Raw genomic sequence first — 15,131 nt, 5'->3', positions numbered from 1 at the left:
CATTTTTGAGGAATTCAGGATCTGTTGGAAAAGGGTTTATTTTTTGACAGAACCCCGTCTAGACTGCTGAGTTTTGTTTTTTTTCTGAAAAAGCGCCGTGTCGGAAAAAAAAGCGGCAGCCAAGTTCATGCTAATGAAGCACAGGATATTTAAATTCCGGCTTCATTAGCATTTTTGACATTCCTAATCTACATCTCTCTGTCGACAGAGAGGTGTAGTCTAGACACAGCCTAATTGTCTTGACCAAACTCAGTAAGTCAAAGGTGGAAGCTAGAACAGAAAGCAATTCTCTTAATTCTCAAGGTAAAATTATCTAAAGCACCAGAATGACTTCAAAGCATGGGTTCCCTTTACAAAAGTGACTATGAAATGTTGGGCTGAATCTACCATGACGACTTAGGCTCAGCATTGAACTGCTTAATGTTTAGAGGCTCTGACTTATGTGCTTTGGCTCGTTGTTCAACACAAGCTTTTCTTTGAAAGAAACCAAGGAGCTCTGATTTGGATTGCTTCTCTGTGGGATAGGGATTTAAACCCAGGTCTTCCAGCTTTCAGGTAAGTGCCTTAACTTCTGGGCTTATATCTGAAGTGGGCAAAAGGGCCTCCGTGGGCTATGCCCCTTCCACTTCAGGCCCTGTGCTTTCCAGAGCGGCACAGGGCTACTTCAAAAATTTCTGAAGTGGCCCCTGGCAAAAAATTATTGCCCACTCCTGGCTTATATAGTCACTTCCATTCTCTCTCTGGCCCAATCAATATTTAAATATTTCACAGAGCAGAATAGCCTCAACAGGAAAGACCAAGATGCCCATTTTAAAGAAACCCATAGCCTAGTAATCACCCATTAGGTAGGAGATCTGAGTTCAAATATCTGCTCCACATGAGGTAGAGATGGAATTTGAACCTGGATGAGATGATGAGAGCTGTGTTAATGAACAGTTTTGAAAAAAAATTGAATGTTCCAGTTTGACAAAAATTTTTGTTGAGATCAAAACAAATGTTTCAATGTTGATTCAAAAAGGTCTCTTCTTCATGATCTCTTTTGACATTTTTAGGTGTTTGATTTATAGGGTTGGGGTTTTTGGGGGGGGGAGGAGGTTGGCCATAGCTATTTGTAATATTTGACAAATTCACAAGTAATTTTGGTTCCCTGAAAAATGCATTTTTCAGCAACATAACTATTCACTGAAAGAAAGAAAAAACACACCACCCACCACACCCTGTCCAAACCTGAGTGTCTGGGTGAGTATTCCAACCACAGGACTACTGGGCCCCACATATGCAATAGGCAGGATGATGTCTACTTTGAGGAACATGCTGGGTCTTAGACATGAGTTAGGGGCTGGGAGTCAACACTTGGGCAGGCTTGTACATGCCTAGCGGAAGAATTTTAAGCACCTAGATAACTTTACTAGCAAAAACTTAAATGCTTAAGGGATTTAGGCACCTACAAAAGGTAGATGGTAACTGAGCAGAGGTTTTGAGGATCTAAATTTTGGATTTAGGCATCTAAAGAAGCAGCTAAGCACCTAAATCCCTTTGTGGATCTTAGAAGTCTAACTCACTAAGGCACGGTTGAAAATTTTACCAGCCTGCTGTCCCCTACACTAGGCTATGCATTTACCATTGATTCATCATAAAAGGAAATTCGGAATCTCTGACTCAGATCTTGCAAGACAAATGACAGAAGAATTTCCACTTGCAGACTATGGGACCCACAGAACTGTTTACTTTAGAGCAAAAGAGACTGAGCATAGATTTGCATTAAATCACTTTCATGCTCCCAGTTGGCATTCAGAGGGAAGCTAGGATGATCTATCATGGCAAGTTCATTTTCAATGATTTTTCAAGTCAACTGATATGGCAAATATATTAATTTACAATAAATATTTCCAGTTCTACAATATATAGCTGGTAATAATAGAGAGTACTCATGGGATTAAACTGGCTCTTCGAGTCTTAGCTTTGCAATTTTATCTGTTCCTGCTGCTTTTCTGCCACCTGGAGTCATAATCCTATCCTTAGGACATAAGGATAATTTCTCACAGTAACCAGCTGTGACGCTTGAACAAGAGGTTGGTCTCAAAGGTTGTATCAAGGTTACAAAATGATACCTTCAGGCAAGGACCGAGTAGCTAGAGAATATGAAATCTTAAAAACAGGAATGATTTTGAGCCAGAGTCTCTGCTGCTTCCTGATTCTCTGTCCAAGCCCTAGCCCATGTTAGAACAGTCATAGGGATGCTCTATCTTATGCCATGTGTCTATGGACTCCATATGTATACTGCAATTAGACACTCGTTAATGGCCAGAGCTAACTGACTCTGGCTCATGGGGCACAGACCAAGAGACCGTTTAACTGCTGCAGCCTGAGCTCTGGGACTCTCCTGACCTTGCAGGGTATGAGAGCCAAACTCTCAAACTGCAATTAAACACCCACTTAGCCTGAGCCCCACGAGCATCAGTCAGCTGGCATGGGACAGTCATGTGTTTTTTTAACTGCAGTGTGGACATACCCAAAGATACTATGTCAGCTGGGGTGAAGCCCACTGCACTTACTTCCTGTCCCCACCACCGTCCTCTTTACTATGGGGACAGACACAAAGGAACTGGCACAACCAGGAATCCGCAAGCAGTAAAGCTGTTGGCGGTCTCATTGTACCTCCTGTCATAAAGGGAGTGAAACAATATAAAAACCTGCCCCTTATCTCCATGAAAATGCCCTGATCTGAGAAGATTCTATTTATTCCTTCACTCTTTCTTTCTGCAAATGCAAAACTGTAATGCTGTGATACTGAAGATTCTCCCCTCAGCATGGAAAGGACAGGGAATGTATCAAGCACAGAATGATTTTTAAAATGTTCTGCAAGACTAAGCAGCAGCTGTTTAAGAGAGGCTGACTGACACTGAGAATTGCATATATTCTGAAGGAGAAACACTGCTAACAATCAGAGGAAACTCAATCAGATGTCAAAACATAAACGTTTTCTGAACTGAACAACCTTTATTGCCTTTATTTCTGAACTGAGCTACCTTTATTGGCTAGGAAATACTAGCTTGAGCTAAGATTTCTTTCCCTCCCTGTTCAGGTGCTGCAACAACCTGGAGTAGTTATAGGCAACCAAGGCTACTGAGTGGGCCAAATGAGTGGCCCTCCATCTCAGTGGGCAGCAAGATTGAAATGAGCTGTGACCCAATGAATTAAATACATTGCACTTGATTCTCCTTCTTTACCATGCTTTTTCAGCACAAAGTGATCCATTATTAGGGGCAAATTAAATTGCTGGCAAAACTAACATAAAGAAGCAGAGGGGGCACTCAGCATACACCTCGTTGTGTGCAGTCAGCATACACCTCACGTGCCCTTGCGTTAAATGAGTGTCACCTCTCATTTTGGCAGAGGCTGCTTGAACCTACCCTCTCCTGCAGGGCCTGCCCCCTCGCCAGCCCTTCCCTCAATCTCCTACTCGGCGCCTCTTCCTTGCCTCCTCCCTTGGGTACACTCCATCCCTTCTCTTCCTCCTCCCTCCCAGCATTTCCAGAGCACTGTGAATCAGCTGATTCATGCATCTAGAATCCTTTACCCTACCCTGCCCTCCCAGAGCTTGAACCCTGTCAGCCAGCTGATTCTAGATATTGAAGTGTTGTACCCCTAATGCACATAACTGGGAAGGAAAGCTGAAATCAGCTCCTCTGTAGCACTCAAGGTCTACGAGGGTGGGGTTGGGGTGTGAATCACCTGATTCACGGTGCTCCAGAAGTGCTGGGAGCAAAGGGGTAAGTAGGAAGAGTAGGTAAGTGCAGGGCTCCCAGTGTGCAAGAGGCATGGGGGGGGGGGAAGAGGGGAAGGGTGTGGGGGCTGCAGGTAGAACACTGATAGGCCGTACGTTGCCTACCACTGCTCTGCAGTTTTTAATCAATCTGCTTGAAGCCTTAATATGGGCATGGGGGTCAATCTGGAAAAAGCTTTCCATAGCACTTTTTGCTTTTGGAACCCACAGTGATGCACCCACATACACACAGGCCTCTATCTGTCCACCCATCCATAACTTTCTTTTTGCACCAAGGCTGAAACCCCAATATGCTTTGAATAAAATTATCCAAGTATTCTGGGTACTGATGTACAAATGAACACAGTGACACCAGGCATCCCAAGTGGCTCACATTCCCCTCACTTAATACTTGGCACAACACATATAGCATTTAAGGTACAGCACTGAGTGGCTGGAGATCTGAGTTATATTACAGACAATGTCATTGACTCACTATGTGACCTTCAGAAAGTCCCCAAGGACTTCAATCAGGAGGAATGGAGCAGAATCACCATTGCTGTTACCTTGGCTGCAGATTCGGCTGCAGCCAAAGATGACTGTGGAGCTGATTGAGAAAAGAGGCAGATCTCCATGATGAGTATCTAAAATTTTTCTGTGGAACCTGCTGTGAGCTTGCTCACAAACTGGAATATTGCCACCCAGCTCCAGAAGCACTGCCTTGAAAACAGCGCATGGTCACTGGCAATTGAAAACTCTTATTTTTTGTAAGAATAAGTCTTTCTGCCCAAACAATCCAGCTTTTGGCCACCATTGTCTCAGAGATAAGTCAGAGCCCAGCTCGGCTGGCTCTTCTCATCACCATGGCCTCTACTAAAGAGACAGGGGTGGGGTGGAAATGGTGTTCCATATTTTCAGTTTTTACCAATATTTACTGATAAAGTACCAATTTTTTTATGAAAGGGAGTTTGGTTTTTACTGATTTACATCTGTTTATCAATCCACTCAGTATTTTCACCTTGCTTCGTAGGCTGTCAAAAGAATGCAGGTTAGAGAGATGACTTCTGTGATGTAGACATGTGTCCATTACAAGCTGAACTGAGACCCATCAATTCATATAACAGAGGTGATAGAAAGCCAAATTTGCAAACTCAAGAATATTTAGATAGGCATTTATGGCCAGGTTTCAAAGGTATTTAAATGCCTAAAGAGGGAAATTGACAGTCCCACTAGAAGCCTGTGTCCTTTTTTAGGCATCTTTGAAATCTGACCCTTACTGTTTGTAGAACTGAGTGATTGGCTGGGCTGAATCCAAGTTTTTCATCCTTTGAAGTTGGCCCTTCACGGCCCCATTATAGTCATGTCTCATCAGGTCTTTCCTGCCAGGACATAATTGGTCTGATTATGGAGAGAGGCCTATTATCTAAGATGGCCACATAAGATGTCTGGTAAATGGAATAGGTCAATTTGTGAAGTGAAGTGAATGCTAAGCCTCATTGCTACCACTTGGGCTGTACAAATACAACAGATGGCAAAATTTGTCCTATTGTGTTTATCAGACTTCCTGTATGGCTAATTAGTTGATAGTCTTGTGTCTACTTGTCAGTGACAGAAACACTGAACTCCTTTTATCTGCCTGTTCTTGGCCCAGAATTCTTATTTTCTTAACTACATCAGAGGAACGAACAAAACTGGAATTTGTCTCAACTCAGAGGATGTGACAGGTAGCTGGAAAACAGTAACTGATACAGTTCTTTGATCACTGTAACAACAGGTGACTTGGGAATCAACCTGAATAGGAAGAGCTGTGCTCTACTGCTGGACTGGAAGGTGCTGAGGAGAGCACCAAAGCTATTTAAAAAGGCGCAAGAAGAGGAGTGCTTGAGGGGAAGACAGAGATCGGCACACTTTTGAAAGTCAGAGCAGGATAAATCTCTAGGGGGAACATACCTTCATTCTCCCCTCCCGTTGGCCAAGAGAGCTAAGGATTTTAGCATACTGTCAATACAGAGCTGCATGAATTTGTACAGATTGTGGGGCAAATATGGTGAAATAAACCATGAGGTGTTTGATCAGAAGGGTGGTCTACGAGCATTCTGTAACTTGAAAAGAAATAAACATGGGACCCCCACACTGTCATATTTAGGAGATTGTTCAGGATCTATAGCTGGCTTGAGGTTTTTGCAGCCTGGACCAGGAAGAGACTCGGTTGTAATTGGGAAACTTCAAGAGAAGCTGCAGACGATTCCAAAAGTTTCCAACGGTCCCACCACATAGAGAGCCAGGCCATGGTTGCCAATAGAAGAGAAAAAGAATCTGCAAGACATTATAAGAGATCAAGCCCAAAGGGCAACAGCATCTTCTAAAGAAGGTGGTGAGTCCTGCGGAAGGTGTGTTGGATCAAGCAAGGGATGATCTCCAGATCCAGATGCAAGGAGTTTGAATACCACTATAGTGTCCCAAATGGAAAAATTATGCAAATGTCAAACACGTTCAGATCTACCATGATTGCTGTGGGTTTTTGTTAATTTCATTTTTTCCCTAAAACAAATGGGGCTTCAGTGCAAACTTTATCCCCTGAGACCAGCATGTCTGCAACAAATAGTTCATCTTTTTCTTTTCCCTGATTTAATGTCACTATTCATTTAGAAATATGATGTCTCTCAAATTCCACTGAAACAAGTTCATTAGTCAACCAACATTTCAATCATTAGCTTCAATGGTTTCAGCTTAATAGGCTAATTAAGAGAAATTTAATCAAAACTGAAGACGGAGATGTCATATTAGCGAGGAAGAAATATGGATGACTCCACTCTCTTTCTGGACAAAAAAACATAGGACAGGAACATTGTCACTAACCTAATATACTCAGAGCCTGATCTAATGCCTATTGAACTCAATAGTAAGACTCTCTTTGACTTTAATAGGCATTTGGATTAAGACCTAAGGGCAGTGACTGTTGACAAACCATTAGCATGCTCTGAACAGAGACCGTAGATGATAGCTGAAAAAATCCCAACAACTTAACAACAAAAATCAATGCTACCATTGTGCCATGAGTTTGCTGTTTATTAAGCCTGCCTCAGCAGCATCTGCCCATGAATTGCAAATACTAGTCAGACAATTTTAGGTTTACATGCAGAGTACCATTACAGGAAAAACATGATAGTCAATAGTGGTTTTAATGGCTTCAGTTCTAGAAAATCTAAGTGTGAAAACAAGAGGAACTTCTTGGTTTCATTCAAATGCTGATGTTCTTGTTAACTGCTTTTCTTGTTAAATCCTAACCTAAAGCCATGTTTAAAATGGCTCCTCCGATACATAGCAGGTGGTGGAGTGTTGACCAAAATTAAATTAATTGTAGTTCATTTACAGGAATATTTGATGATATTCTATGGGATTTACTTTCTTTCTAAAGCAGATGGGAAATGTTTCTCCAGGTGGACAGGAAGACTAATTCAAATCTCCCTTTTCACAACATCAGCTCAGCTGACTGTAGGGTAAAGCTTTATTTAAACAAACCACATGCAAAGGAGATGATAGTGACAGCTCCAATACTTGAGAATTAGGGATGAGAAAAGCTACCCAAGGCCAAACTGAATTCATTTTCTTTTGTTGGTTTCTTTGGCCTGGACTAGGAAGTATGGATTCAGATAATCTCCCCAAACAGTAGGAAAGTTTGGATCTGCGAGTTTGGCTGAGCCTATTATAGAAACAGGAGCCCATCTATGAGGTTAAATCTGGATTCCTACTCCTCACCAGACTCTTATGAACTTTAAATCAGGGGTTTTACTTCAGGCCCTCAGTACTTGATCTTAATCCTTCTTACTTCCTCAAACCCTAACTGATGATTGAGTAGTTTAAGGATTCTCTTGAAGTCACTTAGACCTGATTTATACAGGGAACATTTCCAGCACAGCTATTAATGTATAATTATACAGGTATAGCCATGCTGGTAAACTTCCCTGTACAGAATAGCTCCAATTCCCTTTGCTTCCATTACCTAAAATGAGATCTTATTCCATGGGTTTGTTATTTTTGTACACAGTAATTCTGCTCCTTTTTGGAGAGAAGTAGAGAACATTTCCTCTGGAGTGGAAAGCTCAGAAAGTGTGTATTTGTATTTAAGTCTCCATAGCATGCTACTTTTAATAACAACTCTAAATCCAAAAAGTGCTTTTAATGTCAGCTCACAGAGACAGAATAGGTAAACAATGGCCAATCTCATACAGTTCTCTTCATGCTATAGGCTGAAATGGTTCATAATCATTACAATCAAAAATCCATTACAGTGACGTATGACTGAGAAAAGGAATGCAAGACTCACAACATGTATAAACACACATACAGAGATGGAGACACAAAGAATCAGTTTGCGCCAATACTATTTCTTACGTAAGAATAGTATTTCTCTAAAGGCCAAAGTCTGTGTCTAACTAGATTATTGTTTGTTCTGTACAGTACTCAAGTACCAATGGAATTACAATCTTTCTGAGCACTGACCTTGGTTGTCTTAATAGCTTCCATAGCACAAATGTCACACTGGTAGCATCTACCACAGAGAGAAATACTTGGAAAATGAGAGAAGAGAAACCCCTGGTTAGAATGAAATTATTTAGAGAAATAGAGGCATCTCAGTCAAGCAAAGCTAAAAAGACAGAACTTTCATTCAGAAAGTTAACTATGAGCCAAGAATAAAAGCACAGTTGGGATCCAAAGTTGTTGTTAAAGTGGACTGTGCTGTAGGGAATAAACATACAGGCACCAATTTTATCACGGGCATTATTAATGTACTCATCACCAACTGTGTTTCAAAAGTAGGCCTTTAAGATGAGCGAAGAACATTACAAAACAGAATAATAGTCAGTGGGCATTAGAGACCGTCCTTCCTGCCACGGCATATACGGTATACATTGGGGAAAAAAGAAAGACGTTTCACACCCTGTGCACTAACTGCAGTTCTTTGAGCTGTGTCCCCCTCAGATGGTCTGCTTTGGTTATTTCAGTTGTGTGTGCACCCCAATGTGCCTCTGATCAAAGATTGTCATTGGCAGTGTGTGTTTGGCCTGCACAAAGAGCCACTGATATCCTCATGCCCTGCACTGAGGCCATATGAAGCTGGGTGGGCAAACTGCCCTGTTATTTCTCCAGCACTGAGTCTCAGAAGGAAACTTGGAGGCAGAGGGGAAAGAGGGTGAGTAACCTCTCTTTCTTTTTCAAGTAACATACATTTAGGTGCTCAATTTTAGATGACTCAAGAAGAGAAATCTCTGAGGACGAGAACACTTTACAGTTGAGTCTATTACAGAGGAAAGAACTGCAACGGCCAACCACTACAAATCATAATTGGCTCAAAAAGAGATTTCATGAGACTTAAGAACCAGGTTAAGATTTCAAACTGGGGTAGTGAAAATGGGAAGAGATTTCCCAAACCTTTCATGAATCTTGCAGTTGCAGAGTGAATAAACAGGGATAGTCCCTCAATAATAGTATAAACAACTCTGACAGCAGTCAAGTGAGTCTTGAGGGAACTACACGACAGTCCTGTTTTCTTTGGTTGCAACAAATTTCCCAGAATGAGCAAAAGTGATGAAGAGTCAGACAGAGGATTCTGGAGTTCCCACCAGTGACTAAATTTCTACTTCTAATATTTCTGTTAGAAACTTTCCTACCATTTAATAATGTGTTGTACTTTTGCAGAAAAGGATGACTCTAGCCATGCAAACCATTGAGAAGCTATTTCTTGATGAAGACAATGGTCAGATTGGGATGCAACAGGTGACTGGCATCTTGGAATAGGAGTTGAAGAATGACTGGAAGTTTTAACAGTGAATAAAAAACTAGGTCGAAGAGGTAAGAAAATCACACTTGCCCCAATCACATTGGGACTATCAGAATAACTGATCCGGTCTTGTCTGATTTTGTTCAGCACTCTAAGAATCAGGCATTGGAAGGAAACACATAAAATAGCTTCTTTGTCCAAGGGAGGAGGAAAGCATCCCTCAAAAATTGTGACCTAACCACCACTTTGATCAAAATAGGTGGCATTTTGTGTAGACTGTGTCTGTCAGAATAACTTATCTGAGCCATCCCTGAAAAGAATACAGGCTTTAACCTCGCTTTGTTTCAAAAGTGATCAAGAAGTGAGAAACAGTTTCTGATTGATATATGCTGGCTCCCTTGAATTGTTCTGACAAGGTCTGATAATGTCATGAATCTGTCCACGGAAAGGAAGACTCTAGATGACAAGGAATTCGGAGATGACTCTATCAACTGTATTTTCTGAATGGCAGTGTGGATTTTTTTCCATGTTCTACTGAAGAAGTAAGTCCCAGGACTGAGAAAGCACTTTCCCAATAGTACACAACCCCTCTGGTATGACCAACCGTTGAGTAGCAAATTATCGAGGTACTGGAGTACTACGATTGCCTGAGGATGCAGATAGGCAGCCACCACCAACGGACTCTCAGAGCTGAGGTATAAGCCAGAGCTCCACCCCCCTGGGGACAGCCACCACTACAAGCTTGGCTTTTGATGGACCTGGTACCCTTGGGACATAAGATGGATAAGGGGGGCCCAGAAGATTGGGGGGCTCCTTCAGTGGTACAGTGGAGGTGGGGGACAAGGAGGCAGACTGCTCTAGGACCCAGTAATTTAAAAGGAACCTGGGCTCCTGGCCACTGCTAAAGCAGCCACAACAGAGACTGAAGCTATGGTCCTTTTATATTGCTGCTGGACACTCAAGGGCTACGCCCTCCCCCTTTTTACCAGCAGAAAGGGAAAGCAACAGGTGGAGGGGACAGAAAGGAGTAAGCAGAGGGCAGGATTTTGAAGTAAAGAGGTAGTGTGGGGGCAGAGCCTCATGGAAAAGGGGAAGCATAGTGGCGGGGACATAGTTTGGGCACCGATGGTCCCCCACTTTTAGGGACCGTCCATTGCTCCGGGTTTAAAAGGCATTCTTTCCAAAGCTGTTGCTCACAGATTGATTTCTGACAGAGATAGCCCAACCCCAAACCCACGGTTAAACATAGCAACCTTGCTAATGGCTTTTATTGCTATGTAATAAACTGAACCAAAAGCCTGGATCCTGACACTAAATATTAGATGGCTAAATCTGAGTGACAATTCTGTGATTTGAGCCCATGTCTAATTTTGACAAATTATCTTTAAATCTATCCAATGGAAAAAAATCCCATTTGATTTTCCTTAAGGGTAATAAGAATGGTGATGTGTCACAGCCTCTAATAGTTTCATGCTACATTAGGCCTTTAATGGAAAACAGTTACTCCCCTTGCCCCAATTCTGAATCACTTCTAGCCTTCTGAACAAAATATGGGGTTAGGGGGAGAGACTGTGGCACTGATCTTCTCTAGGCAGGGAAGAGACAAAGCACCAGTTAGATTATATGCTTCAGTGTGGTTTAATTAAATCCATCTGGGCTGGTGGCACTGGAGTGGTAAATAACCCAGTTTAATGAAAGGTAATAGATTGATTTGGGATGTAGGTGCTTCTAGCCGTAACAAGGAGAGTACTACTATTATTACTCATAACTCTGCACTTTTGCTGCTGGGGAATCTGAAATGAACCCATCCGTTCCAAAGGGTTGCAGACACTTAAAAACTGACCCGAAATATAGTTTTTGTAACCTTAAACAACAAACCTGATGAAAGGATTCAAAGAAAAAAATAACCCAAACCAAGATACGTTCCTGTTTCTTTATTTTTCCAATTGTCAATGGAAATAGTTTAAATAAACAAACATTTCCGAGAACTACTTGCAACCCCTATATTTTAAACTGTGCTAATGTGTATGAGCCAGATATAGAAGTGACTTGAAACACAAAAAAAGCACAAAGATATTTAGGTGCCTAAATCCCTTTCTGGCACCACTGTGAACCACAAAACTCCTGCTTCGCTTCTGCCTAAGCTTGTAGGTGTCTTATGTTTTTGCAATAAAAAATCCCTTGGTGCTGATGCTTCTGCTTCTGAGCGTGTGTTTTGCTATCTCTCCCTAGGGATTTGCACACTTATCTCCTGCTTAAAAGACCCAAGAGTGATATACTAATTATGGGAAGATCAATCAGTGGACGGGAGCCTGGTAAATCTGGTAGAAGTGCTTAGAGGCCATCTATCTCCATACCTAACAACTGGGGAGAGGAAGACTACCACCCTTACAATAGTTAACCGATTAGGATAACATGCCAGGTGAGTATACTCTAGGTTAGTTCTCTCCTCTGCACAAGGAGAAGAAGGGATAGGAACAGGGATCTGCCACCACTTAAGTGTCCTAACTACTGGACTACAGAGTGATTCTCACTCTTTCTGGCCTAATTAATAAAGATTTTTAAAAATTGTTAATTTAATTATTTCAGCCGTTCAAATCTGAAATTCCATGGTTTTGTAATTGTAAAAGGTGTGTGTGTGTGTGTGTGTGTGTGTGTGTAAAGCCAGAAGCATGGCTATGGCAGCAGAAGGCTAGCTACTCCAAATATTATCCCTTCTAAGATGCTAGCTATGTGAGCTGAGCCTGTCCTACAGTTGCTGCAGCTAGACTCCATTTTTAGCTCACCAGCTGACTCAGAAAAGGAAGTTACTCACCCTGTGCAGTAACAACTGTTCTTTGAGGTGTGTATCCCCATGGGTGCTCCACATAAGGTGCTGGGTCATCCCTGGAGCCACAGTTGGAGCTTTTTCCACAGCAGTTAGGCCGCGCGTGCACAGCTGGTGTCTTGCGCTGCTGGCGGTTGGACGATTCGAATGCGGCACAACTCCTTCCCCTCAGTTCCTCATCTACCGCAGAGCCATCAAACTCCGAGTAGTGGGGAGGAAGGGAGGGTCATCGAGCACCAACGGGGACACACACCTCGAACAGCTGTTACTGCACAGGGTGAGTAACTTCCTTTTCTTCTTCGGGTGATTTCCCCGTGGGTGCTCCACATAAGGGGACTACATAGCAGAACTCACTATGGCTGGTGGGACTTGGAGTCATTGCTTAATAGTGGCAGATAGAACTGCTGTAGCCACTGCTGTTTCTGCTGCTAGCTGAGGCATGATGGTGTAATGCTTAGAGAAAGTGTGGTTGGATAACCAGGTAACTGCCCGGTAAATGTGTTTGAGATGCACACTGCTGAGGAATGCCATGGATGTTGCTGTAGCACAGATGGAGTGTGCTCTTGGTGCCGTGATCAGCGTTTATTGTGAAGGGAATGGCACTGGAGTATGCATGCTGAGATCAGTTTGGAAATGTGTGGAAATTGGGTTGCCCCTGGAATAGTTTGCAACAGACTCAAACAGACGTGGGGACTTTTGGAATGTCTGAGTTCTGCTGATATAAAAAGCCAAAGCCTTTCTGATGTCCTGGGTATGGAGCGTAGCATGTCTGGAAGATACATGTGGCTTTGGAAAAAACAAAGGTAGGACTATGGGCTCATTGATGTGAAAATAGGTACTGACTTTGGGCCAAAAAGCAAGATGTGGTCTCAGAGTCACTTTGTCTTTAGCAAATACAGTGTATGGTGGGTCCACCATTAGGGATCCTATCTCTCTGACCCTCCTTGCAAAGGTGATGGCCACTATAAAAAGTACCTTCATTGTGAGGAGTACGAGTGGGCATATGGCCATAGGTTCGAAGAAAGGTCTCATAAAAGGACTCAAGAACCAGGGTAGAGGTTTTGGAGTCCCTTGAGAAATCTTCTAGTCACTGGGTGCGCAAACAGCGATGCCCCATCAATGCGGTCATGAAAGGCTGTAATGGCTGTGAGGTGTACTTTAATGGAAGAAATAGATAGGCCATCACTCTTCAAGCCCTTTAAGTAGTCTAGGACCACCTAGAGTGGGGCTTTGCCAGGATCAACATGTGCCTGAAGATACCAGGATGAGAAGTGCTTCCATTTTTGCAGGTAAGATTGTCTCCTGCTATGAAGGAGGATGGTTTTCACTTGTTCAGAGCATCCCGATTCAGTGCAACGGAACCAGACAGGGGCCACGCATGGAAATGAAAGGTCTGAGGATTGGGGGTGAAGTAATTTGCCCGCATTCTGGAAGAGGAGATTGCGCCTATGTGGAAGAGAATATGGTTGCTCGATGGACATTTATTGATGGTACAGGAACCAGTTCCACCCTGTCTATGTAGAACATGGTGGTAGTCAAAGTGTCTGCATGCATTCCTGATAGCTCTGAGCTCGAGTAGATTGATGTGCAATATGGCATCAGGGAGTAACCATTTGCCCTGTATCATCTGGTGGTGCAGATGTGCACCACCCCCACCCCTTCCCGCATTGGTGAGGCATCCATTGTGACCTGTATTGATGGTTCTGGTTAAAGAAAGGGAACCCCAGAAAGTAGATCGAGGGGGGAAGACCACCATTTGAGGGAGTCCAGCACTTGCTTGGGCACAACCACAGAGTTGCACAGCGGATGTTGCAATGGTATATAAAGTGATGCCAGCCAATGATGGAAGTCACAGAAGTGTTGGTGTGCATACTGGACCACATAAGTGGCTGCCATATGGCCCATCAGCTGTAGACAGGTATGGACAATCATAGTGGGGTTTGCCAGTAGAGCGGCGACTAGGCCGTGAAGTGTGTCAATTTTTTGCTGTGGTAGATATGCTCTGGCTGATATGGAGTCGAGCTGTGCCCCTGTGAACTCTAAGTCCTGCACAGGATTGAGGGTCGCCTTCAGCTCATTCATGAGGAGCCTCAAGTAGTTGAAGAGTCATTTGGTCTTTGATACCATTTCTGCTGACTCCGCTCTCATGCAGCCTTTTATTAGACAGTTGTCTAGGTATGGGAAGATCATGACCCCTTGACGTCGAAGGGAGGCAGCAACAACAGCTAAGACCTTCAAAAAACCCAGGGAGCATAGGATAGGCTGAAGGGGAGGACCTTGTACTGGAAATGATTGCTCCCCATGGTGAATCTTAGGTAGCATCTGTGGGCAGGAAGTATTGTGATATGGAAATATGTGTCTTGTAGGTCTAGGGCTGCGAACCAGTCCCCTTTGCCCAGTGCTGGAATGACTGAATCTAATGTGACCATTTTGAAGCACTGTTTTCACAGGAACTTGTTTAGTTTGCAGAGGTCTAGAATCGGTCTCCAGCCCCTGTATGCTTCTGGGTTAGGAAGTAAGTTGACTAAAACCTTCTCCCCCTGTATAGCTCAGGCACCTCCTCTAAAGCTCCCAACTGGATGAGCTGACCAATCTCTTGCTTGAGAGGTATCTCATGAGAGGGGTCCCTGGAGAGATATTGGGAGGGGAGGAGGGCAGGGGGAAGGGAAGTAAACACGATTGTGTATCCTGTACAAATGATTTCCATAACCCACAGGTTGGATGTTATTGCATTCCAATGATGGAGGAAGAGATGT

At 43.2% G+C, this 15,131-nt stretch overlaps 1 protein-coding gene across 1 annotated transcript in view; it reads right to left on the bottom strand.

The window, feature by feature from the left end:
• LOC102462403 (ALK receptor tyrosine kinase) overlaps nt 1–15,131 on the bottom strand; it is a 122,142-nt gene that overhangs the window by 98,915 nt on the left and 8,096 nt on the right. The window lies entirely within an intron of this gene.

The sequence above is a fragment of the Pelodiscus sinensis genome, chromosome 3 (genome assembly GCF_052426305.1).
Source record: "Pelodiscus sinensis isolate ZL-2025 chromosome 3, ASM5242630v1, whole genome shotgun sequence".
Classification (NCBI taxonomy): domain Eukaryota; kingdom Metazoa; phylum Chordata; order Testudines; family Trionychidae; genus Pelodiscus; species Pelodiscus sinensis.
The sequence above is the reverse complement of the archived record's forward strand: the minus strand, read 5'-3'. Positions and strand labels throughout refer to the sequence as shown.